This window comes from Peromyscus maniculatus, chromosome 5 (assembly GCF_049852395.1).
Source record: "Peromyscus maniculatus bairdii isolate BWxNUB_F1_BW_parent chromosome 5, HU_Pman_BW_mat_3.1, whole genome shotgun sequence".
In the NCBI taxonomy this organism is placed as follows: Eukaryota; Metazoa; Chordata; class Mammalia; order Rodentia; family Cricetidae; genus Peromyscus; species Peromyscus maniculatus.
This window is the reverse complement of record NC_134856.1, coordinates 131,329,604-131,356,806: the sequence shown is the minus strand read 5'-3', so window position 1 is coordinate 131,356,806 and position 27,203 is coordinate 131,329,604. Positions and strand designations below refer to the sequence as shown.

The window sequence follows — 27,203 nt, the reverse complement described above, 5'->3', positions numbered from 1 at the left end:
ATCTTATACAATAAAGGAACTTCTGGAGGTATTACCATCCCTGACTTTAAACTCTACTATAGAGCTGTAAAAATAAAAACAGCTTGGTATTGGCATAAAAATAGACACATTGGTCAATGGAATTGAATTGAAGACCCCAACATTAATCCACACACCTACAAGCACCTCATTTTTGACAAAGAAGTCAAAATTATACAATGGAAAAAAGAAAGCATCTTCAACAAATGGTGCTGGCATAACTGGATATCTATATGTAGAAGAATGCAAATTGATCCATATCTATCACCATGCACAAAACTCAAATCCAAATGGATCAAAGACCTCAACATAAATCCAGTTACACTGAATTTCATAGAAGAAAAAGTGGGAAATAGCCTTGAACACATTGGCACAGGAGACCACTTCCTAAATATAATACCAGTAGCACAGACGCTGAGAGCAATAATTAATAAGTGGGACCTCTTGAAATGGAGAAGCTTCAAGTGAAGGACACTGTCAACAAGACAAAAAGGCAGCCTACAGAATAAAAAAAATCTTTACCAGCCCCACATCAGATAGAGGGCTAATCTCTAAAATATATAAAGAACTCAAGAAACTAGACAGCAAAATATCAAATAATTCAATTAAAAAATGGGCTACAGAGCTAAACAGAGAATTCTCAACAAAAGAATCTCAAATGGCCAAAAGACATTTAAGGAAATGTTCCACATCCTTAGCCATCAGGAAAATGCAAATCAAAACAACTCTGAGATACCATCTTAAGCCAGTCAGAATGACTAAGATAAAAAATACAGATGATAGCTTATGTTGGAGAAGATGTGGAGAAAGGAGAACACTCCTCCACTGCTGATGGGAATGCAATCTTGTACTACTACTCTGGAAATCAGTATGGCAGTATCTCAGAAAATTGGGAATCCATCTACCACAAGATCCAGCAACATCACTCCTGGGCATATATCCAAAAGTTGCTCAACCACACCACAAGGACATCTGCTCAACCATGTTCATAGCAGCATTATTTGTAATAGCCAGAACCTGGAAACAACCTAGATGCCCTTCAACAGAAGAATGGATAAAAAAAAAAAATGTGGTACATTTACACAATGGAGTATTATCAGCAGTAAAAAACAATATCATCATGAAATTTGTGGGCAAATAGATGGAACCAGAAAAATCATCCTGAGTGACGTAATCCAGACCCAGAAAGACAACACAGTATGTACTCACTCATAAGTGAATGTTAGAAGCAAAGCAAAGGATAACCAAGCTACAGTTCACAACCCCAGAGAAGCTAGGTAAAGAGGAGGACACTAAGAGGGACATACATGGATCGCCCCAGGAAGGAGAAAGGGTTAAGATTTCCTGGGCAAACTGAGAGGGGAGGGAATGGGAGGGGATGGGAGGTGGAAACATGGGGGAGAGACAGGGAGGGAGAACAATGAAAGAGATATCTGATGGAGTGTACCATTAAGGGGATGGGGAGAAATCTGCAGATAGGGAAAACCCCAGGAACTCACAAGATTGTCCCCAGTTAAGACTCTAACAATGGTGGAGAGAGTTCTAGAACTAGCCTTCCCCTGCACTCAGATTTGTGTCTACCCTAATTGTCACCATAGAACCTTCATCCAGTGACTGATGGAAGCAGATGCAGAGACCCACAGCCAAGCACTTGGCCAAGATCCTGGAGTTTAGTTGAAGAGAGGGAGGAAGGATTATAAGAGCAAGGGGTGGGGGGAGGGGGGCAGAAAAAACACAGAAATAGCTGACCCAAGCTAATGGGAGCTCATGGATCTCAACTGACAGCTGAGGAGCCTGCATGGGACTGAACTAGGTCCTCTGAATGGGGGTGAAAGTTGCATGGCTTGGTGTGTTTGTGGGTCCCCTAGCAATGGGACCAGGACTTACCCCGGGTGCCCAAACTGGCTTTCTAGACCCATACCCTGTGGTGCAATGTTTTACTCAGCCTCAATGCAGGAGGGCGGGGCTAGGTGTAGACCCAGCATGGTATAGCAGCCTGTGTTGACCTCCCAAGAGAGGCCTTACTCTCTATGAGGAGGGGATGGGAGTGGGATGGGGGTAGGTGGGGGGAGCAGGAGAAGAGGAGGGAGGAGGAATGGGTTGGTATGTAAAAGGAAAGAAAATCTTGAAAAACACTCCCACATAACTTGCCCTTGCTTGAGTGTAGCTGTCTGGTAGATGCCCCACTGCAGAATGGACAGCCCGGCAACTCCTTACCACTGCCTTGAGGACCAGCCTCCAGCAGTGCAGGGCTCAAAAGGAATCCACAGAATCAGCATACTAGACTTTTTTTTTATCTGAGGGGGATAGGGAAAAAGACACTCACACTCTTCTCTTGATGGTTTCCTTCTGTATTCTCTATTCTTCATTCTGTGTTTTATATTCTCTTTTCTTATCTCTATCCAGAAATGTCCCTTCTGTCTCTCTTGATGTTTTTCTTCTCCTTCTAACTCTCTTGATGTTCTCTTCCTAGTTCTCTCATTCTTGATGTTTTCCTTCTAACTCATTTTAACTCCATCTTTATTCTTTCCCTTTCAGCTTACATATCCCAACAAAATCTTTGAGGCAGTATAAAAATTACAATGTTGTTACATTCTGTTTTTCAAGTGAATGATTATAATGAATACAAACAGTAGAAAAAGCATGTTTTCCATATCCCTTACATGATTAAACATTTTATGTATTACAGGTGAAAAACAAATTATCCCAAGAACCTGCATACATTCATACCCAAACAACTTGTTTTTAACTGCGTAAACAAACAAGATATTCTTCTCAGTTGGATCTTTTACTGGTAGGCTGTGTTTTGCAGTTACAAAGAAAGGGCCAATTACTTTATTACTTATCTTGAAAGGTAATCTTATAAGGAATCTTTTTGTTTTGTTTTGTTTTGTTTTGTTTTGTTTTTTTGAGACAGGGTTTCTCTGTGGTGTTTTGGTGCCTGTCCTGAATCTCACTTTGTAGACCAGACTGGCCTCGAACTCACAGAGATCCACCTGGCTCTGCCTCCTGAGTGCTGGGATTAAAGGTGTGTGCCACCACTGCCCAGCTCTAAACTTTTATATATGAAAAAGAACCAGTTAGCTCTACTTTAAACCTTTAGGTTGTATACCTTCTCATCAACAGTTTTATCAGGAAATTGAGAGCATAAATGGGTACAAGGAATTAATCATCACCTTTGGTCATCAACCAATCCTAGCAAGAAAAGTGCATCAGCTAGTAATAATTGGGCTGCATTGTTCTTGTTCCCTGACATTAAAGTGTAACTCACTCAACTATGTGCCTTTCTAAAACTTTAGATTGTCTTCTTAGGTATTGCACCTCATTGTTATTTGACCAAAACTTCTTAGTCTAACTTTAAGTTATTTTCAAATAGCTATGCTGCACCCTAAAACCTGTGAACACATCTCCCAACATTAAGATTAGAATTTAAATTACCTGGCTACTGGAACTCAATTGTTTTCCTCAACCATTAACCTAAGCCACAGTCTATACAGCTCCTCAAAAGAAACTCATGTGTTCTGTGTGACATTTCCTTGTTTTATTTTTTATCATCAAAACTCTACTTAAATTAACATTATTATTATTAATTAGACAGTACAGCTTAGAAAAAAATCATTTTCATAATAATCCACAGGTAAAAATGCACAGTAGAATGGGATGTTTCCATGAGATAAACACACTACATTATAGGCAGTGGGGATCTCCCCACACCCATTCACACCATGCCAGACACCAGAGAAAGATGGCAGTGGCAAACATGTAAAGGCACAGCAGAAGCAAAAGACACTCTAGAGTCTGTGGTCTTGGGGCCTTGTCTGAGATTCACCCATCAGGGATTTTACTCCTGGTGGGCTGACATCCTGAAGTCAACTGCCATCTGCTGTTCCTCTGACATGGCCCCCAGCAAGTCCTCTGCATTGTGTTCTAACAAAAATGGGAGACAATGTCTCATCAAGTCAAGAAGCAAGTGTGCCGTGTCCTGCTGGGACACAGAAAGGGGAAGTCAGCATAGCCAGATGTACTCACTATGGAGCCAAGGGAAGTGAAGTGGCCCAGGTTCTGTACCATTCCTCCTCCTATGTGAAGTGCAGAGCTCTACAGAATGAAATAGTGCATTCTTTACAGATACATCTATGTGAAGTGCAGAACTCTACAGAATGAAATAGTGCATTCTTTACAGATACATCTATGTGGAGGAAAACAAAAGTAAAAGCAATGATAGACATTGGGGAGGATCCATACCACCACCAAAGCTAGGGATAATGCTCATCCCTTAAGCTTATTTGGTGGAAAATAAAATTGAACACACATATAGTGGGAATTTGCGCTGCCCATGGCCTTGGGCAGTCTGGCCTGATAGAGGCAGTGCTTCTTGCCTGCCTATGTGACCTCTTAAAAGGAAGGGGGAAAGGGTCACAAGCTCTCTCTTGGGCCTGGTGCGGGGTTCGGCGACCTGGTCTGGAGCTTTCCCCATCTTCCCCTGGGAGACTAAGAGGCAATGGTGTCGCTTCATTCATATCAGTGAGTCTGCTTTCCCCATAGAACCCCTTAATAAATTGATAGATATAGATCATTGAGGCTCTTGTTCCAAGTGACGCCCAATAGGACCTGAATCTGATGGTGGCCTGCCTGAGCCTCCCATCCCCTACCCCCCCCCACCACCAATCTCACAACTACCCGCCCCAGCAGCCTTGTGGCCTGGCGCTCCCTGGGGATGCACACAATTGTGCTGTGTGCCGCTACCCCGCCCTTCCCCTAGCCCACGTGTAACCGGTCTGTCCAAGTGGAGCCCAGCTAGGCTCCACTCCATCCAACTCATAGTGGCTTGCTGTGCCCACGGCCTCCGAGTTACTTCCTGCCCTGATCGTCAGGTGGCGGGGCTTGCTCGGACTCACCCCAGAGGCTTGATCACTCAGTGTATTGAGCTGAGGATCCAGCCGAGCTCCCAGCAGATGCCACCCCTGTCCAGGCGACTCTGCTCCACCCAGCCCCAGCCACCACCGCTATTTTGTGCACAGGCAGCCCTGCTCGTGCCAGCACTGCACCAGTGGTGAAGCGCAACCCCACTCTGCTCTGAGCTGCCTGCAGGCGTCCCAGCCCAGGCGGGATGCTCCCGAGTGTTCCGCAGCCGGCCCTTCTGTTCCAGCAGCTGCTCCTAGCAGAAGTTTTCTACCTGTGCTCCCCAAACCCGGGGTTTTAAAAGTTGTGTCTGGCTGCCCACTGAATGGTTCACTCCCTGCCAATCGTTTTTTTTTTTGTTGGTTTTTTTTTTTTTGCTTTGTGCCGCCCCCCCCCCCCCCCGTGCCTGTAGCTGCTGCTAGAAATGTGCTCAATCAGCAGGCTGAGCACTGGGTTCTGAGAAAGGCAGCGCTAGGCCTCCAGCCTGGCATCCACCTGGCTAGAGCTCCCAGTTCCTGTGTGTGGTGATGCTCCCTGTGCAACTCGCCAATCCAGCTTTTAGCTCTCCCTCTCCTCCCTCCCCACCCCCTCTCTCTCTCTCTCTCCTTCTCACCAAATCTGTTCGGTGTATCATTTAAGTTTTGCTCAGAACTCATAAGTCAGCCAGCCTCACCAAGTCAGCGTGCCAAGTCAGAGCAGCATTCCAGGGCCTGCTTTGATGCTACAACTGTAACATCTGCTAGCCAAACACCATCAGTACATCCAAGAATCACCAGGCAAATCAGCCAACCATCCCTGCCTGGTTAATTAAGAACCTAGGACACCAAGGACAATTGCTTGATAACTTAATACTTTAAACTGACAAATAAATAATTTTTTTCTTTTTACAATTTGTAAACTTCTTCTACACCAATGCTGAATAATATCACCATTCAGGAATTTAAAAATCTTTTGGTTTCTGCTATGGTGGAATCTTAGAAGAGATATATGACATACCTGGGATGTATATATTCTTAGCTATAGTTGCTATTAGCCTGGAAATTCATATAATAACCTTAAAAAATGCTTTGATAATAGTGCCAAGAATGAGAAACTTATTGAAATGATACAGACTTTGCAAAGCAGTAATGAGAAATTTGCCCAAAGGATTCATTCCTTTGAAAATGATAATAAATTCTCAGATAAAATTCATTCCATGGAACATGGAAATGAAAAATTGGCTGATAGCACCATGCTTTCAGAAGACAATTTGCATGCTGTACAGATAATCTCTAAGGATGATAAAGTAACATTGATGGATAAAATGAAATCCTTATAATCATATGTAAATGATAAAAAAGAAACTGATTGATCTAATGAAATCACTGGAATCAGGAGGTTCAGAAACTACAAAAAGCAGTGTCAAATCGATTTCAAGCCTTAGAAGAAATTGTTAAAACTGATTTAAAAAAAAAAAGAGCATTAAGGCACAGATGAAAGAGGTTAGAGGGGAATTAACCTCCCCAGTACTTTACAGAGTTAGAGATGGCTTGCCTAAGGTTATGACTTCACCTGCTATGATTTTTTTCCTGTTACTGTTTGTGAAAAGCCAGCAATTGTTAATTATTCCAAAGTATATGCAGACTGTAGATGGGAACCTATACATATGAGAGATTTAAAAAAACATTAAGAAAGCAATAGCTTTAAGAAAGCATGCATTCACCATATGTGAGACAGACGTTAAATACATAGTCCTCAAGAAATAGAATTATCCCAAATGACTGGAATCAATTAATGTCAGCAGTATTAGAATATAGTTATTGGTTACAATGGAAAAGCTGGTGGTGAAAAGAAGCTAAGGCCCTTGAACAGCCAGGTAAGATTAGAGGTTTTGAGATTTCTCAAGATCAGAATCTTGGTGAGGGCTGTTTTGCTGATGTAAATCAATAAGCTACCTTTGATGAGCATACCTTGTCCATATGCAGTATAATAGCCTTAAAAGCTTGGGATAAGATTCCAGAACCAGGAAAAACAACTGAGCCATATACTAAGGTCATACAAGGCTCAAAAGAACCCTTTACTGACTTTTTGTGAAGATTGACTAGAAATGTAAACAGAGCAATATCAGATCAAGAAGTTAGACAAGTACTAATTCAATCTTTGGCTTTTGAAAATGTTAATTTAGAATACAAAAAGAAAAGTGCATCTTTAAAAGTCAGATCAGCTCCCATAGAAGAATGGATCTGCCGGGCGGTGGTGGCGCATGCCTTTAATCCCAGTACTCGCGAGGCAGAGCCAGGCGGATCTCTGTGAGTTCAAGGCCAGCCTGGACTACCAAGTGAGTTCCAGGAAAGGCGCAAAACTACACAGAGAAACCCTGTCTCAAAAAACCAAAAAAAAAAAAGAAGAAAAAAAAAAGGAATGGATCCAACACATAATCAATATTGAGTCCCTTAACTATAGTGATGATGATTGGATAGGAGAGGTGATTTCCAAAGGCATAAAGAGACATCAAAGTGTCAAGTGTTTTAATTATGGTAAACCAGGCCATATAAGAAGGAATTGTACACAGGGTGCTCCTAGAAGCAATGTTTCTTCTAGGAATGACCCAAACAGAAGGCCCCAACCTTCTGGATTATGCAGAAGATGTGGCAAAGGCCAACATTAGACCAACAAATACAGATCAATGAGAGACAAATAACATAATCCTTTACCACCAGGAAACACCTTGAGGGGCCTCTCAAAGGTCCCCAGGTTGAATGTGGTCCAGTCATTCCCAGTCACAATACTGCTCTAGATCATAGAACAACTTTGAAAGATGAATCAAAAATTTTAAGAAAAACCATAAAACGAATATTTTGGCAAACTTCTATAAATGAACAATGACCAAAACTAAGAGTACAAATAAATAACATTATGATTGAAGGCTTTCTGGACACAAGAGTGAATGTGGCTATAATTATACTATAATCATAGCATCCGAATTGGTGTCTTCAGGAGGTAGATGTTCAGTTCCTAGGGATTGGAATACTATCTCAGGTAAAACAAAGCATGAGATGGGTTGAATGCATAGGGTGAGCAAGACAGAGAGGAAGTTTGAGGCCATATGTGGCTAATGTAGCAGCAAATCTATGGGGCTGTGATCTGTTACAGCAATGGAATACCCAGATTAATATTCTTCCAATCTCAGAAATGGACCATAAACCAATTCATGTTTTGGGGAAGAATATCATAAGACACTATAAAAAAAAAAGAGTCACCAACCATTCAAGCTGTACAAAAATCAGGGCACAACAGCTGTTGAACTCTCAGAGGTACCAAAGGCCCTACCTCAATGGCTAACTGACAAACCTGTCTAGGAAACTATAGGCCTTAGAATAGCTGGTTCTGGAGTAGCTAATGCTTAACATATTGAAGAATCAACAAGCCCTTGGAATTCTCCTGTATTTGTTATTAGAAAGAAATCTGGGAAATGCAGACAGATCTGAGAGCCATAAATACAGTAATTCAGTCAATGGGCTCTCTACAGTCTGGGATGCTTTGCCTTCTCTGTTACCTAAAGAATGGCCTATTATAGCTATTGACTTAAAAGACTGTTTCTTCGTTTTACCTCTACAAAAAAAAGACAGGGAAAATTTTGCTTCATGTTACCTACTTATAGTAATTCTCAGCCAGTTAAGAGATATCAATGGAAGGTTCTCCCACAGGGAATGTTAAATAGTCCCCACCCTGTGCCAATAATTTGTGCTAAAACCATTGGAAATAATTTGTGTGCAGTTTCCACAATCTATAATTTACCATTATATTGTAGATGAAATTCTAGACAGTCTTAGTAAATAAGAAACACAGAGCCAAATACAGAGGTAAATAGCCAAAGAGATCAGAGTCATAACTACCTTATCTTACCACCTCACTGTCATTGCTTCCCCAGAGAGTTTCTTCCTCCCTGACTTGTGTTTTTATTGCCTTTTTGTTCTGCCATCTCATTGGCTCTAAACCCAACCACATGACTTCCTTGTCACTGCCCATCTTCTATACAGACCTCCAGGTCTCTATGGTTGGTACTGGGATTAAAGGCTCCTGTTACCAGTTTGGCTGTGTCCTTGACCACACAGAGACTCTGCCTGCCATGTGATCGGATTAAGGGCGTGGGCTACCACCATCTGACTGCTGTTCCTGGCTCGCTATGACTTCTGATCTCCAGGCAAACTTTATTTATTAACATACAAATAAAATCACATTTCAGCACAAATAAAATATCACCATAATTATATGGATGATATCTTGGTTATAAGCCTGAGCAATAGGTCAAATGGTTTACAATTAATATAAGCCTCTGTGTGTTTATTTGGGACTGAGTGGCTGTGGGGCTGGGTGGGACAGAAACTTCGGGCTACAATTGGTGCCCAAAGTAAGGCTTGAGGCTCTCATTACACACACAAAGCATAAAGAAGGGAGAAATGACTTAGAATGACTTACTCATATTCTGGAGTCCCAACTTTATTCTCACGTCACGTCATTAAAGATTCCAACACAACTTTTGGTTTTTACCTATTCACAAGTTCCATCCCACATAGGGATATATATGAAACCATTGCTTTTTTGCCATGTAAGTTCATCAGTGGCCAGGTGATATTGGACTGGAGCAATGAGCTATTTTTGACCCTCTGCCCAGAATAGCATCACCTGGTCTATGGCTAAATACAAGCCAGCTCCTTGTACTTGGATACTAAAGACTAGACAACCTGAATCAGGCCAGGCCTCACAGTAATAGAAGTTCATTTATTAATACAAAAAAAAAGGGAGATAGGAATATGTATGTCATCTGATATGAGGAAGAGGAATGAAACCAAGCTTGGGTTGGAGGAGCCACAGCACAACTGAGGCTGTGATAATTTTTTTTTTTTTGAGACAGGGTTTCTCTGTGTAACCACTCTGGCTGTCCTGGAACTCATTTTGTAGACCAGGCTGGCCTCGAACTCACAGAGGTCTGCATGCCTCTGCTTCCTGAGTGCTGGGATTAAAGGAGTGTGCCACCACCACCTGGTGAGGCCGTCACAATTTTATTGAGAGCACCAGACTTTTTATACCTTTATAAGAAACAGAATATAATGGCAATTGCCAGGATCAATATAGTTGTAGCTGCCAGAATACAGTGAAGTTTGTAAGCCATACAGGGTACACAAGATTAATGTCTAAGACCAATTGTCAGGTCAAGCCTTCATGCTTCCTACTAAGGGATCATATAGAGAAACACACAGTAGCCTGAATACTTCACTGCCTGAGGGAGTGCATCAGTCTCTCAGGAACCGGAAGGCACATTGTGTCCCAGGAGTCATGGACTCTAACTTGAAAAACCTATGACACTTGCCTCTCAAGGCAGCTAGGCCAGGCCAACTCCACGGTTCTCTGCAGCACCTAGTTTCATACAAAGCATACTACTGGACCTTAGACACAAATTAACCCCAGATGGACAGTAGATTATTTCAATATCTCTAATAGACAGGTAATATGGACAAAAAATAACCAAAGAAACATCAGAATTAAATGACATCATACATCAAATAGACTTAATAAGTTTCTACAGAATATTCCACCTGAACACCAAAGAATATACACTCTACTCAGCAGCCTATAGAAGTGTCTCTAAAGTAAACTACATACTAGGACACAAAACAACAAATACAGCAAAATTGAAACGACTCTGTGTATTCTATATGACTGCAATGGAATAAAACTTAAAATCAACAGCTAAGGAATGTCTAGTAATTAAATGTACTCACACAAATTAAATGACAGTTTATTAAATGATCAGTGATTCAAATAAGAAATCAAGAAATTCCTGAAATTAAATAAAAATGGAAACATAACACAGCAAAATCTCTAGGGCACACTGAAGACAGTCCTTAGAGGAAAATGTATAGCTCTAATTGCCTATTAAAAATTCAGAAAGATCCCCCAAAATAAGTGACTTAATTTTGCAGTTTAGGAATTTGGAAAACCAAGAACAAACCAAACCTAAATTCAGTAGACAGGAAGAAATAATAAACAGCAAAACAGAAATTAATGGAATAGAAACAAAACCAACAAATCTAAGGGGTGGTTGTTTGAAAAGACAAACAATATTGACAGACCCTCAGCCCAATTCCCCAAAAGAAAAGAAAGAATCCCAGACACAGAGAGAACAGGAAAAGATTATAGCAGACACAAAGGAATTCAGAACACTATAAGGGTTTACTTTAGAGTCTTAAACTCCACTAAATTATAAAATCCAAGAGATGAATGCATTTGTATATTCATCTATACCACCAAAGCTAAATCAAGAGGATTTAACTTGCAAGGGTATCAATCTAAGTAGGAGGTTCCACACTCACAACCTGATTATGTCCCAAAGGCTATATCACACTAGAGACTCAAGTTCCAGTGTGAAGGGGGAGGGGCATTGACAAACAGTTCCTAAGAGCAGACTTCATAAGGGAATAAACAAAGATAGGAATGCTTCAGGAAGTGAGCAAAGTAGTAGGTTATCAGTTCAATATACAGCAATAAATTGTGTTATATCAAAAAGAAATGTTAGTTACCTTTATTTGACTGGGGTGTGCTACCACATCTATTTATATTTTCCTTAGTATTCTTTTTTGTTGTTGTTTTTAGGTTTTTCATACAATATATTTTGGTCATATTCTTTCCCTGCCTTCAACTCTTTTCAAAATTCTCCCTGACTATCCATCCAACTTCTTATTTTTTATCTTAAGAAAAACAAAAAAATTAAAACAAATAAAAAGCACAAAAATTATAGTGGCCACAATTTTAAAACATGACTAGTATTTAGAAAAATATCTAATGAGAGATGGAAAGCCTTCAAGGTAAAATTTTACAAAATTATTAAAAGATATATTAAATCATCCCAAACTTAAAATGGTAGCATCATCTTCATAGTTTAAAAGAAACAATTTTATAATGGTATTAATTATTGTAATTGATAAATATTCTAATTTAATGAAAATGAGAATTCCATATAATATTTTAAGATTTAGTATAATCATAAAATTAAAGTGTTTTTCTTCTTGGAATTTGACAGCTATAAAGAAATAAAGGGGAAGAAAATAAAATTATTTTGAAGGATGAGCTGGTTAAAGTTCCTCTATATACCATTAGGACCTATGGGATTGGAGAGATGGCTCAGTGGTTAAGAGCACTGGTTGCCTTGCAGAGCATGGGAGTTCAATTCCCAGCACCCACATGGTATGTTACAGCCGTCTATAACTCAATTTCCTGGGGATCTAATGCCCTCTTCTGGCCTCTGAGGGCACTGCATGCACATGGTATACAGACATACAGGCAGGCAAACACCCACATACATATTTTTAAAATACACTAGGACCTATAATAAAATCATAAAAATTACTTTTCCATGGGCTGAGAACAGAGACCAATGGTGGGAAACAGACTATGCAGAAAAAACTCATTTACACTAACGTGTTTCTCACCAAGTTAGTTCAACAGAACTGTAGGGGTAAATTACTAGAGGAACGGTGTGTGTGTGTGTGTGTGTGTGTGGGTGGGTGGGTAGGTGGGTGTGGTGTGTGGGGGGGGGGGGTGCACGCGCGCGCTTTTCATAGAATAATACCCTGCCAAGATATACAACCAATACCTACATCCAAACTGTAGGTTCCTATAAATCAATTAAGAGAAAGTAGAAGAGTAGCCCAAAGCTCAGCTGCATGTAATGAAACAGAAATAAGCAGGCATCAAACATACTAAAAGTTCTTAACTCCATCAGCTAATACTGCAGTTACGTGAGTGAAATGGAAAAGCCTGGGAAGAGAGGCTGCAAAGCAAAGGACCACAAAATAAGCCCACATGCCAGTGGGAGCCTCTGTGCACTGGAACTGGAGCCCTAGATGCACACAAGCGATTAATAGCAACATCCAAGGAGGAAGCGGGTTTGAGGGCATTCACAGCAATTAAACAGGGAGGAATGCAAATGACTACCAGCTGTGGAATGAATAGAGAATTTGGGGTGCGTTAAAATAATGTAAAACTACTTAATACAAATGAATTACGGTGTGGCTATCTAGAACAAAAGTGCATTATCGTATGATACCCTGTTGAGTGGAAGACGCCAGGCAGAAAGGAGACGTACTATGAGCAAACAAGGCTGCCGAGTTGAGGGATCTAAGCTTAGTGTATCAAGATTCTACTTAAACATGAGGAAGACACTCCTAGGCCAAGGTGGCTTCCCTGGTGCAGCAGGTAGGTGTGATGATAAAGGGGCACATGGGGCTTCGAGGCGCTGACAGCATTGTGTAGTTTTACCCTGGCAGTGTTTGTGCGGTTGTTTGTGTTATATAATGAACTGACATCACATATATATTCTGTTATATTTTCCTTATTTTACACTAAAAACAAATAAATGAAGAAATAGTAGAGATGAGATCTGGTGAAACAGGTGTGTGTCTATCTGTGTGTGTGTGTGTGTGTGTGTGTGTGTGTGTGTGTGTGTGTGTGTGTGTGAGAGAGAGAGAGAGAGAGAGAGAGAGAGAGAGAGAGAGAGAGAGAGAGAGAGAGAGAGAAATGGATTGTTTGGGACAGGGCTTGGCAAGATAGAGTACAGAGTCAACAAAAATATGAAGAAAGACTGATGAACTGTGCCAGACAGTGAACGTGGACAGGTCTTTCATCTCCTCAGAGCCCAGAAAGAATGTAAAGTAGGAATGTAGATTTCCACATTGTTATCCATATGGAAATCTTCCACCAGGAACCAATCTACAAGCTGACTTAGACATTCTACACCAGAGAAGCATTGGTACAACATCACATGAGCTGCATATCCAGATGTTAGCATGGTGATGGCATGGCAGGATGGATACAGGTCTCCAGGGAGGGAACTGAGTGACCCCAATGAGATGTTTGTAGCTTCTCTGCAGGCACTTCCTGAGTTACTAGGCAGGCCTGTGTGACACAGCCCTCAGGAGCCACCCGATTCACACACTACAAGTTCTATTGTGGCCCCTGCTCTGGTCAGAAAGGAAGGCAGACTGCAGACAGTGTCACTGCCCTGTCACCCAGGCTGAGGTAAGAGGAGCTCAGCCCCTCCTCAGCCTGCATCAAGGTGATGCATCTGTGCCTGTCCTGTCGAGACTGTCCCACCTTTGAACTGAGGGCTGGAACAGTTTGTGACATGAGAAGGTCCTTGGCTGTCTGTTGTCTTTGCACACCAACCTGCACAGTGACACAAACATCAAGGTGGAGCAAAGTAAGGAAAAGACAATGAGCCACAGACCTGGGTGGGGTCTTCACAGGGTTGGCTCATCCTGAAAGATCCCTAGATTCTGTTGTCTCTGTAATGATGGAATGATAAGTGCACAGTGATGGAACTGGGTGAGGATGACACCTCAAAGTGACCTTGCCTTCCCCACATGCCCCACCCCTTCCAGAGACTGCACTGAGGAAGAAGGAATGCTGACCCCCCCCCCCCTCCCCATCCCTGTAAGACAGAAACCACTGCACTGAAAAGCACCAGCATGAACGAGGAAGCGGCTCCTATCTGGGAAGGAGCCATTAGCTTTTCTTTGATTTTCTTAAATTAGCCATATTGATTTTCTTTGCAGGAAAAAAAGGCCAGCGTTTATTACCAGGAAAGCATTGGGGGAAACAATGGCTGGATGATGGGACAGCTTTTGGAAGATTTCGTGATGCATAAAGGCCAAGGTGGCCTGAGGCACCTGCTCCTTGGCCTATGCTGGTAAGGTCCATTTGGAGTGACCAGCTCTCTGGGCAGCAGCATATGATTGCTCCTTGTCTTGCCTTCCCTTGTATGTGACTGGATAGTTGTTCTCTTTGGAACTGGAGAGGTGGCCACAGCCCATTCCTTTCTCTGTACTTAGTGTGGGTCACAGGCCCTCTGGACAATGCCTGATTGCTGTTTATCTCCAACATCTCTGTGCATAAATAGATGTTTGTGTCCTTTGGGGCTGGCATGTGGACAGCAGCCCCTTCCACTCTTCATTCTCAATTGATCTGGGTCATAGGCTCTCTGGGCATCAACATCTAATTGCTGTTTGTCTCCAGTTCCCCTGTTCCTACATGGATGGTTGTTCCCCTTGGGAGTGGGGAGTTGGTCCAAGTCCATTCCTCTCTTCACTGTTCTGATGCTGATCACAGGCTCTCTGGGCACCAACACCTGATTGCTCTAACTCCCCTGTGCATGAATGGATGGTCGTATCATTTGGAGCTAGTGTGGTGACCACAGCTCATTCTTCTCATTGGCTGGCTTTTCTTTGGGTCATAGAAACCCTCAGAAGAGTGAAAAGAGCCACTCAGCTGGGATGTCAGAGGTTCCACTTTACACCATTGTCCCTCTGATGGGTCCCATTAAGGCCCAGCCAGTTCACCAGGATCTGTACCACAACATTCATGATGTATTGCATTTCAACTACCATACTACAGTTGAGCTTTTCTCTTGTGACTTACTCCTGGGTCATTACAGTAGCTGATGGGGATTTTTCACTCTTCAGAGAATCCCCTGCCCCTTGTCTTTTGTGCTGAGGTTGAGATATTGTAGAAAATCCTTATGATTTTCTTCAGATAACTTTCTGGCAGAGCCTGTCCCTCTCCTGGCATATCGAGGGAGGACCGACTCTCACTCATGGCTGTATCCTTGAGCTGGGTGAATGTGGAGGTGTATGCCAATGCCATAGCTGGCGAAGTATTGATCCACATGTGGCAAGAAGGAAATCTGCTTCAACACAACTCAGTAGCTGGAGTTGGTTCAAACTTTTAGGGTCTAACACTGGACAGTTTATTTTTTAGGTATTTAAGTACAGTACAACTTTGTAAAAAGTTTCCTGATAATTATCTCAATCCCATGTGCACAATAAAATTTTAAGCTTAAAGCATGACTACATTGAAACTCTTTGCAAATACATGTGGCCTACACCACAAAGATGGGCTCTATTGTTGGGGAATATTATTTTAAGGTATGTTACTTTTGTTTCTGTTGCATTTGTTTATCTCTGTGAAGCTGTGTTACTGTGCCTGTCTAAAACACCTGATGGTCTAATGAAGAGCTGAACGGCCAATAGTGAGGCAGGAGAGAGAAATAGGCAGGACTGGCAGGCAGAAAGGATAAATAGAAGGAGAAATCTGGGAGAAGAAAGAAGTAGCCAGAGAAGGAGGAGGACTCCAGGGGCCAGCCACCCAGCTACATAGCAAACTATGGAATACGAGTAAGATTTACAGAAATAAGAGAATGGGAAAAGCCCAGAGGCAAAGGGTGGATAGGATAATTTAAGTTAAAGAAATCTGGCAAGAAACAAGCCAAGATAAGGCCGGGCAATCATAATTAAGAATAAACCTCTATGTGTGATTTATTTGGGAGCTAGGTGGTGGGCCCCTCAAAAGAGTAAAATAGTAAAAACAAACGATTTATAGCTATACAGGAAGATCTTGTATGGTCTCAGTCATATAGACAGCCTAGAGGTCACCAACCTATAAACTATTTGTGATGTCTCCCCTTATGTTGGGTTCTATTGACTGAGAAACAAAGCTAAAGATAAAGTCCAGGGAGGGAGAGTCTGGGATAAACATAATAGCCTAGGGGATTCAGGTGTGTCCCAGCCCTACAGATAGCAGAGCTCGCCAGGCTGTTAACTGCATCCACTCCAGCCCTCTGGATGGAAAACAGGTATCCATCTCCTCCACTAAGGAGACAATCCTGTGTGTTTGACATTCCTGGTTTCTCTAGTGCTTATCTGTGAGCATGAAGAGCGCACGTCCTTCTACATCTCCCCATTTCTAAGCTTTAAGGAAAAAATAATAGCTGTAATAGAGGCCATGGTTGAATGCATTGCCTTTCTGGCTAGTCTAATTACACAGGCAAGCACAAGAGAATTTTAAGAACAGCTAACAGAGGACCAAGGAAAGGGGAAAACCATCTGAATTATGATGGTCATTAAAGGGTCATGAGGGATTTTCTCTATCTCTTTATGCTAAACATTAATTCAACCAAAAATAGTATGGGGAAAATATGACACATTAAAGCAACACATGCCAGAAAATTCTTGACACCCAAGATTATGCTGGAGCAACAAATATCTATTCTGCGAAACTGTGGTCCTCAGTTCACCATCTCTTGATTCATGTCTGCTAATATGTTTGCTATAAGCGCAGCAGTATTACTGATCATACTGGTTACTTCTGAGCCCTCTCTTTGTATTCTAGTAACCGTTCCTGGGATAGGGAATAAAAAAGTCCTCATGGCTGCAACCATTACAGAACCCAATAGATGCAAAGAATCATCACAATGTCAGGGAGAACACTCTTCATTCTATTGATCGATTGCAAAGATTTACTGAGAAAAGTGGGTCTATTATGGCCTGTCCCACATAAACCTTTATAACCCACAAGAAGGGCAGTCAAAGATGCATTTTCACACACAAAATGTGAAAAACCAGGGGTGCTGCTTGAAGTGCAAGGCAAGGCTTTGGCCCTAAAACTGGGGCCCTCCTTGTTGGGGTCGTGTATTTTACGTTTTGCTGGGTCCTTCTTTAAGGGCATCCCTGAGGGCGTAGTCTCCATCATCTGACTCGACTTGTAGCTTTTGTAGTAGAGGATGGAGGGCTGGGCAGGCTGGGGGAGTTCAGGCTTGTCCTTAGACTGGCGACGACTGTTTGCTGGGAAGCGTCCCTGCAGCTGCGTCAGTTCCTGGGATGGGAGAAACCTGAAGGGGGGGCCTTGTATTCTCACCTCCATCATCCTGTATTTACTCTGTGGCTCCTCATGGTGCTGGAGGAACTGACAATGGTCAGGAGGGATGGAGGCCGACCTGATAGCTTCAGCGGGTGGGATGTCCCTGGGCAAGTTGTGAGTGGGCCGGCTAATGGCTGCTTGATGATTTTGGACATTAGAGCCTATGGTGTCTTTCCACTCCAGATCCTGCTGCCAGGGATGGTTTTCAGTCAGGAGGGATGCCAATACCTTCATCTCAATGTTACAACATGTTGTTCCACTGGCCCTACTTGTGGATGCAGAAAGTGCTTGGTTTGATGCAGAGCTTGGGAGGCTGTTGAGTGTCTGGACCTCTGTCACACCCACCACGTTTGGTGTCACAAGTTGGTGGGGCAATCGCTGGGCCTGAGAAATCTGTGGAGGTCCTTGAGCAGGAGGTAGAGCTGGGAAAGGATCAACTGTATCACTGAACCTCACGGTTTTATGTCTTGCAGAGCAAGGCCTCTTGGAGACCCAGGCAGTAGCCACCACTGACTCAGAGAGCACAGAGGACATGCCCCAGAAAATCTGGCTAAATTTCCTCTGTATAAGATCCTCCAAGACCTTGAGGTAAGACAGCAGCTGAGAGAGGGGAGCTGATCCCGTTTCTCATTAGAGTTTCAAGAGGAGCATGGCATAGAGTCCAGGAAAGTTGCTTGATGGGGCTGCAGAAGACAGGAGGCAAAAGCATCAGCTCCAAGCAGAGTGACCGGTCAAGAGGCCCATCAATCGGTATAAATATGGCACCTGTATCCACTACCTACATATCCCACCTCTGTCCCTTTGTAGCTGTGATATATTGCAATTCAACTCGACATGGTGTATACTCTATGAATTGCCCCAGACCCTAATGACACACCCTGAGTCTTGGTATAAATAATCTCAAGAGAGGCAGATCCTTACATTTTCCCAGGTTGTGGTGCATTCTGGGTGGTCTCCACATTCTTTCTGCCATCCTACAACCTGGAAATAACCATCTCACAGGTATGATGATATTTTATTTGTACTAAAATGTGATTTGTATGTTAATAAATAAAGTTGCCTGGGGGTCAGAGTTAATAGCAAACCTTAGCAGAAGCTGGGCGGTAGTGGTGCATGCCTTTAATCCCAGCTCTTGGGAGGCAGAGCTAAGGGGATCTCTGTGTGTTCAAGGATACAGCCAGCATGGAGATACATGCCTTTAATCTCAATACCAACCATAGAAGATCTGGAGGTCTGTACAGACAGGCAGTGACTAGGAGTTCATGTGGTTGGGTTTACAACCAATGAGAAGGCAGAACAAAAACACTATAAAAAGACAGACACACAGGAAGTAGCTCTCTTTCGGAGAGGTAGTGCAACAGCGACAGTGAAGGGTAAGATTTTTAGCTCTTAGCTGTTGCTCTGACTGCTTGGCTTTCATCTCTGTATTGGCTTTGTGTTTCTTATTGAATAAGACGATTGGTTACATCTACACACAGGAGATGTTTTTTTTTTAAATATTTAGAAATTTTAAAAGATTTTTTAAAATCTCTCTTAAAGACCATCCATGCGAGGACTCTGATGCCAACCGCCAGTGTGCAAGCACACGGGACACTGAAAATGAGCAGGTGGCATGGAGGGACCAGATCTCTCCATTACACTCTCCTCGCTCCTCCCTCAACCCCTGTCATCCCCATACAACACCATGAGGGACACTGGACCAGTCATCTGAAAGAGGGGTGGGCCAGAGAGAACTGCAGCTACCTGTTGTCAGGTGGACCTGGGAGTCCCCCATACACAGGCACAGCATCACTCCACGGCCTTGAACCGCACCCCCATGGGCAGCACCCACCCCAGGCCAAGCACAGCTTCCTTCTATCCAGGACCTGGGGAGTTTCCCTGATTCTGATGTCCTTCCCAGCAGCCTCCTCTTCTTTCTCGGTGTTCCACATCCTGTATCCTCAGAAACATGGCTCTCATCACTGAGGGGCAGGGCAGATGGAATGGCCTCTCTAGAGGAAAGCAGAAACCTACCTTTTACAGAAGCATTTTTCTTCCTGGTCTTGCTCTGCCTCCTCCTCCTCACCTGACAGTGAGAAAGGACAAAAATCAGCTGGGCCCATTCTTCCTCTAATTGACAAGCTGCCTGCCCTCTGTGCTCATGGATAACGTGAAATCCACATTTCCCAGGAAGCTTTCTCTCATCCACCCTTGACTCAGTTGTACTGTGCATGAACACATTTATGTTTTATCTTTTGGAAAACACAAGAAGGGGCTGTCTATGATCGACCTGGCTTGATGGGACACCGTCAAAACGAGAGAAACAAATGGAGAGGTGCAGTCTCTCCTTGGGGGTTCTTGTGCTCCGGCATCCAGGGGGCTTGGAGTTGTTCCGGGTAGCAAAGGGACCTTTTGGATAGGAAGCTGTTTGCCTGCAGCTCTGTTTTCTTCCTTCCCAAGCTCATAATTTTGGTGGGAGCTCTTACCAAGTTCACGGCCTCATCAGGAGTTTTGCGGACTTGCTGACCCCTTGTCCCGAGGCCTCCTGCCCTTAGCTGCAATTACCACTGTGTCAAGTATTCCTTCAGGGAGTCTCAGCTGCCTGAGGCTCTTAGGTTATCAATCCTTCAGTCTATGTCGCACTTAGATGGATGTCCTCAGTCAGTGTTCCTCAGACAGGATCCCACCCAAGGCTGAGCCCTGCTGCTGCCTCTGGGCTGTCATGTAAGATCTGCTTCCTCAGACCAGAGGTCTGACCTGAGTCTTCTACCCACCACACCTCAACTCACTTGCATTTGTCCATTTGGGTCAGGCGAAAGACACTGAGCAAATGAGCCTTTCACACAACATGGGGGCCCACCGTGCCAACAGAACTGATGGCAGAAAGGATGGCCTGTCAGGAGCTCTGGAGTTGAGATCTGAACTCCAAAACACAGTCAGAGGCCACACAGAATTATGGCGAGGGCCAAAAGGCCTGGCTCCTAAGTTCCGTGATGCCACCCTAGAAAGCCCGTGCTTTCCCCAGGAGCAGACTGCGCACCACTCCTAAGTTGGTCCAGAGTGTGCTCCTGTGAGAGACAGACACTTGTGGGCTACATGAGGAGGATGTATGTAAGAGCTCTAGTGCTGGTCTTCACTCCCACTGTCAGGGTAAGGACGTGCAAGTGGCCATGGGAGAGTGTGCTGGGCTGGTGGGTCGGCTGCTTTCCTCTCTTTTCTTAGGGAGGAGTTCAAAGTCACCAACCCAGGGTCCCGGGCAGTGCAGACATCACTGTGGTACAACAAAAGTTCTCAAGCCTAGTGGGAAGTATCTCTGTGCATACCAGAGACTAGCCCTCTCTCAGAGACCACCATCCATGCTGAAGCTCTAGGCCATCTGGCCTGTTCCCTGTAGGGCAATCGCACCTATCTTTCTCTTTTCTCAGGCTCTGGTTTCATTAAAGGGAACAGGACCAAAGACCTGACTCAAGCCCACTCTGACCCCCTGAGCAAGCTGCTCAGTGTCTCTGCCTCTGTTTCCCCTGTGCAACTCACCTGGCAGTTAGAATTGTACAGTGGGATGTATACGTACCAAGAGAGCATGGCTTCCATTCCATACTGATGGGAGAGCATATGGCCATTCATTGTAATATTGTCTGGTCCTCCACAAAGGACAGAGGGTCAGAGTGTGGACCTGCGGCCTGGCTCAATAGGTCCTCTTTCACTCTTCAGCAAGGCTAGCCATTATGCTTTCCCCTGGGGGTTGTGAGAGGCCGGCCTCAACAACCTCCTGTTTCCCTTCTTTACACTTGGGCCAGTATCAAGTCAAGACCAGGCTTCACCAACTCACCTTCTACCACAGGCTGGCACTTAGTGAACTTAATGTCATCGTCAGTAGCGAGAGTCCCATAGAGTAGACCCCTGCATTTAGCATGGGTGGCCTGTTAACTCAAGGAGCCACTCTCTACCTGAGGGTACCCAGTCCACACTGCAGACACCTCATTCCTCAGGGCTCCACACAGCACCACTGGCCACAGTCCCAGTCCCACGGCCATCAGTTTCCCTGTAGGCCTGATCCCAAAGATGGCATTGGACACGAAGTAGACCAGTGACTGCTGGCCTCGTGAGGGCTGCTGTGTCCAAGGCCTGGCAGGGCCTGCTTATCTTTCCAATGCATCATGTCAGTGGTCCAGTCCAAGTGAAAGTCCAGGAATCCCTTGGGTTGGTAGGAAACATCAGAAGAGCTTGTGGAAGCATGGGGCAGGAGGAGAAGACACTGCCACAGGGGCCTGGACAAAGGGGGGCTGAGAAGACAAAGACACAGATGGCAGCAGCTATCTGAGGCTGGCCCAGACAGAGCAAGAGGCATGGTCTCCACCTGATCATGGGGCTCCCTTTCTCCTTTCCATCCACATCCTGCCTCTCCCTCTCCTGCCCATGACAGGAGCAGATTTCCAAGGCCGCCTCCTATGAGTGCGCCCCGATGCCAGGCACTGCTTTCCTCATGGCTGCCTATGCCCTGCCCCTTCCAACTCTCCTCTTTGGGGGGCTTTTGCCCTGCTCTTGCTTGTCCATGGCCTCTGCACCACCCAACACACTCATCCCTTTCCCTCTCCTCAGAAACTAGAATTTCCTCGGGACAGACTGTCTGCCTCCCCACCCACTTCATTCTCTCTCTTTCCTCTCCTCCCTCCTCCCAAATACTTCCCTTTCCCTCTCCTCTCCCCATCCCTTCCTCTACCCCTCCTCCTCTGATGCCCTCCCTGTTTGGACTTACATGATGTTTGTATTTCTGTCAGATGCTGGTCAGTGAGAAGGCTGTTGAGCCTGAAGGGATCAGGCTGGTGAAAAACCTGAGCCTTGTAATGTCTCAGTTCTGTTTCCAGAGGTGACTGTTGGGCTCTGTGGGTGCCCAGTCCCAGAGGCACTTCAGGACCCAGGGGTGGGTGATGCTTCATCCGGTGGACACCATGTGAACCGTCTCTCCATGGCTCCAGCACATAGCCCTGGGGCCACTGTGAGCTGAAACAGCCGGAACTGTCAGTTCAGGCCCAGCAGCCGGAGGAGTGACACAGGGGGTTGTCCGTAATTCCTGTTGGTATCTAATGGGTGTGTAGGCAGACAGCTCCCCGGAGTTCTGTCCTGATCCTTCCAGTGGCTCTCAGTCCACACCAGGTCGATCACAGACCCACGGTTCAAGAACCATAGGACTGGACATGCTCCCTTGGAAGAAAACACATGGAAAGGATTCTGTTGGTGACTGACACAGACAGGACTTAACACAAGCTGCTCTGCTGTGCCACAGTGCTCCACCTGACTCCTCCCTTTGCCAAACCCTCCTCCCTCCCTCTCACCCCTAGTCACACCCTCTGCTGTCTACCTCTGGCTCAACTTTCCCAGATTCTACATCAGAAAGAACAGGGGGAGGCACCTTCTAAGGTGAAAGACATCATCATTCATATCCTATGATGGGTACAATCTGCAAAGAGCCCGTAAAAAGCAAATATAAAATAAGAGGTATCATGGTGGTCCTGCCTATTTGACTTCCTGTGGACTCCACTGCCCTCGCCTTTCATTGTAGCCTCTTACCTTGCGGATGTAGTTCTTCTCTTTGGGTCTGGGAGGCAACTGTATGATGTTCTAAGCACAGGAACCCATCTCCTCAAACCCTCTCCACCTGTGGCAGCTGGACTCGGAGGCTGTGGCACAACCTGGGGCTGGTCCCTGGCGAGACTTGGCCCAGGATGCTTCTTGGGAAGACAAATCAATGTCACTTTCATCAGCCCCTGTGGTTCTTCATATCCTAGGGTCATGCCAGGGAGGATGGATCATCCAGTAGGTTGTCACGGGATGTCATGCCAGTATTAATCTCCCCCAGACTGTTGTTTGTGATGTTGGTACCATGGTATCCTGCTGGCCTGGATCACAGCGTTCTCTTCTCCAGGCAGCTTCTGCAGCGTTACCCCCTTCCTTTCTCATCGTCCTCCTACAATGAGCTCTTTCCAGATGAGAGGAAAGTAAGAAAAGCAGGTTCGTGTCCCCTCTTCCCCAGGGAAAGAGGTGGAGAGGGCCTGCTGGGGTCACTTCCAAACAGGGCTGCACTGACTTCAATGCTGGTGACAAGTGTATCAATGGCTCAGACAATGTTGCAATATACTGTATGTTGCTTCACCTCACTAAACTTGCTGTTCCTTGCTGATGTCACAGTTTCCTGGAGGTTGTATCCCATGGTGCACAAGGCTTCCACAATGCTAGTGATTGGGATTCTGGGGGCTGTTTCTATGGAGGCTAGTGGTAAACCTTCTTCACAATAATATAGCCACAGATTCCCCTTGAGCTGGCCTATAGTCATCCTGTACTTGAGCAAGTATGCAAGGAGATGTTGCATGCTTTTAGACAGGTTTGGTGGAATCTGGGAGTGTATGGCCATGATCAGGCTGTGCAGATCTGAAGGGGTTGATGCTTTATGTGGTATGCAACTGATGGCCATATTATAAATCACTATGCCAAGGCACCACATGTCAATGGGAAGTCCCTGGTAGTCTCTACCCTCCAGTCAGTGTCTTGTGAGCTAAAAAGGAAAGATGGTCATGGGCCTCCTTTGGCTTTTGCTGAAGTCAATGGCGACTTCTGTAGCCAACCCAAAGTCACTGTTTGGCATTTCCTGTCCCACCCACTATGATATTCTCCAGTTTTATTTCTAGGCGGTCAATGTGTCTTTCATGAATATAATTAATGCTGGCACCATCTGGTGGAAAATGAGGTATGCCTCCTCTTCCTCCGTATAGCCAATGCCTCTGTGATACTCTCCGGATCCTCCTTGATGCAAATTTCATGATCAAATAAGGCTTTGCTGATGTGTCAGTTAAGAAGAGTTAAATGATATTTGGATGTTTTGGAGATTCCATGAGGTCCACCTCAGTGGTGATGCTGGAGGCCTTGTTGACGCCCCTGTGCAAGATCTCCACAGCTACCTGCATGTCTGTGTGGATGCAGCAGACATGCTTTCTGCAAATGTGCCACAGACAAAGATCATTGAGATCCTGTCATTATCTTGGAGGGTTTCCTTATCAGAGGGGCTGGCCTTGAGCTCCTCCTCCACTGCCGATATGCTAACTTGTAGAGAATGACATCACTGTCCAATGCTAGATAAAACAAACAAGCAAACAAACAAATAAAGCAGATCCAGGAGAGGAGCTCATGGCTATAAATTTCTATATCATAAAAACCAAAGTTATCTTGAACAACCAAATGATGCATTTCAAAGTTATGGAAAAGTAAGAACAAACCAAACACCAGAGCACAGTCAACAAAAAAGAATAAAGGTCAGAGCTAGAATTAATAAAGATGATCAAAGTTCATTACATGCATGTATGGAAATGTCACAATAAAATCCCTTATCTTGTACAGTTAATATATACTAACGCAAGTTTTAGAATAAAAAAGAAAGCAAAGTAAAAAGATGACAAGCCTAAATAGTTTATGTGGTGGTTTGAATGAGAAAAATGCCCATAGGCTCATACATTCAGCATTCAGCCTCTCGTTGGTGGAACTATTTGGGAAGGACTAACTAAGATATGTCTCACTCAGACTCTGAGGTTTCCAAGTCCAATCTTTCTCTCTACTTTGTGGTTGTGTTTCAAAATGTGAGCTCTCGGCTACTACTCCAGTGCCATGCCTGCCTGCCTGCTGCCATGCTCCCTGCCATGACAGTCATGGACTCTCACCCTCTCAAACTGTAAGCTCTAAACAAACTCTTCTTTTTTTTTTTTTTTTTTTTTTTTTTTTTTTTTTTTTTTTTTTTTTTGGTTTTTCGAGACAGGGTTTCTCTGTGTAGCTTTGCGCCTTTCCTGGAACTCACTTGGTAGCCCAGGCTGGCCTCGAACTCACAGAGATCCTCCTGGCTCTGCCTCCCGCGTGCTGGGATTAAAGGCGTGCGCCACCACCGCCCGGCCTAAACAAACTCTTCTATAAGCCACATAGGTCATGGTGTTTTGTTACAGCAACAGAAAAGTAACTAAGACATTTTAAAATAAAAGTGCAATAATTAATAAATAAAAGTGAATATATAAGCATAATTCAAACCCAAAAGCAAAACCAGTAAGTAGATAAAAATTTTAAAAAACCAAAACTGGCCAGGCAAGGTGGTGCAAATCTTTAACTCCAGCACTCCAGAAGCAGGACAAATGGATTGCCTGGAGTTCCAGGCCAGCCTGGTCTACACAGTGAGTTTCAGGCTAGCCAGGAACTAGAGTCTCAAAAACAACAAGACAAATCAAAAAGACCGTGTCAAAATCAATTAACTGGCAAACTTACTAAGTCGAGGTCCAACTGATCGGGAAAGGCCAAGTTTACCAGAAGCAACATCCAAGTCCAACTTCTCTCCACCCAGACAACAGCTTCTCTGAGGAGTAACACAAAACTCAGCTGGAGCCAGGCAGGCATCTACAAGTATTCACGATGGCTCCTTGTGAGGTCACAGAAGGATAGACCAAACATGGCAAGGGATAACCCACACGCCTTTCTTCTTTCTGTCCCCAGGTACCAGTCATTTTCTTGTGGCTGTTTGCATCACCCTGACAAAAAAAAAATGACACAGGGAGGGAAGAATTTACTTGGTTCAGGCTTTCAGAGGGCAGGGACAGTATGGTGGTGGGACACAGCTGGTTACATTGTATCAGCAGTCTCCCAGGCCTCCCAGAAACCCAGTATTCCCAGCTAGGCCCCACATTCAAAGATTTCCCAGCTTTCCAAAATAGTGCCACCTACTGGGGAACCAATGGTACAAACACACGAGATAGTAAAGGACATTTACCGTCACACCAGAAAAAAGACCCTTCTCACTTTATTAATGAAAGCAGTAATCACCCAGCTAAGGATAGACTCTGGAAGCTTTGTGCTTCCCTGGATTAAACATATTGGCATTTACTAGTTAGGGGGTGAATGTAGAAAGCTTCAATGGACTTATGACTTGGGCCCCAAAATTCTATAATAATTTGACTTTTAAAGATCTCATCATCTCTTCACTCTAGGTATGCAATTCCTTTGCATTTAAACTCAGGTCAATGGGTTTAAAGAACGGTAGCCCCTCACCGACACTGCAAGGATCCACATCTGGAGGTTCCAGGTCCCTCCACAGAAGGTCCATGTGTGGGGCTGGGAGAGAGGCCACGTCTCTGTCACCCAGGTTTAGAAGCTCCACAGTGAAGGTGCAAGTGGCCTGTGCTGGTAAGGTGACCAGGTGCCTGGAGGCTCCACAGGCATAGTCCAGGGCACCCATCAGCTTAGCTTCTGCTCCACACTCTTCTCGGCCACCCCTTCTGCCCAGCCTTAGATCACCTTATGCTTGCCTAGCATGAGCTTTAAGAGTTCATTACAATTCCTGAGGAATCTGATTTTTTTCCATGTTCAAGCATCCTGGTTATGAGCACTAAATGATCCACATGAGACAGTTTTTGACAACAATGCTGATTAAGCCCGTTAAAGGTCTTAAGTCCTTTTTATTGTTGGCAAGACCAAGAATGGGCTCGGCCTCTGAAAAGTCTCTTGGTGTCCAAACTCAGGGGTACAGAGTTTTTAAGGGCAAACCCCAC

At 44.4% G+C, this 27,203-nt stretch overlaps 1 long non-coding RNA gene across 4 annotated transcripts in view; it reads right to left on the bottom strand.

Annotated features, from left to right (window-relative positions):
- Nucleotides 1–14,381: 14,381 nt before the first annotated feature.
- The window catches only part of LOC107399398 (uncharacterized), a 67,493-nt gene continuing 54,671 nt past the window's right edge, over nt 14,382–27,203 (bottom strand). Inside the window, exons 3-8 of one of the 4 annotated variants that reach the window (XR_013051637.1) lie at nt 25,565–26,186; nt 23,200–25,355; nt 22,388–22,833; nt 21,461–21,914; nt 19,666–19,717; nt 14,382–18,335 (exon numbers count right to left, since the gene is read on the bottom strand). This is a non-coding gene — a long non-coding RNA (uncharacterized LOC107399398). The remainder of the gene's footprint in view (nt 18,336–19,665; nt 19,718–21,460; nt 21,915–22,387; nt 22,834–23,199; nt 25,356–25,564; nt 26,187–27,203) is intronic. The other 3 variants (XR_013051638.1, XR_013051639.1, XR_013051640.1) reach the window with 3 other exon arrangements.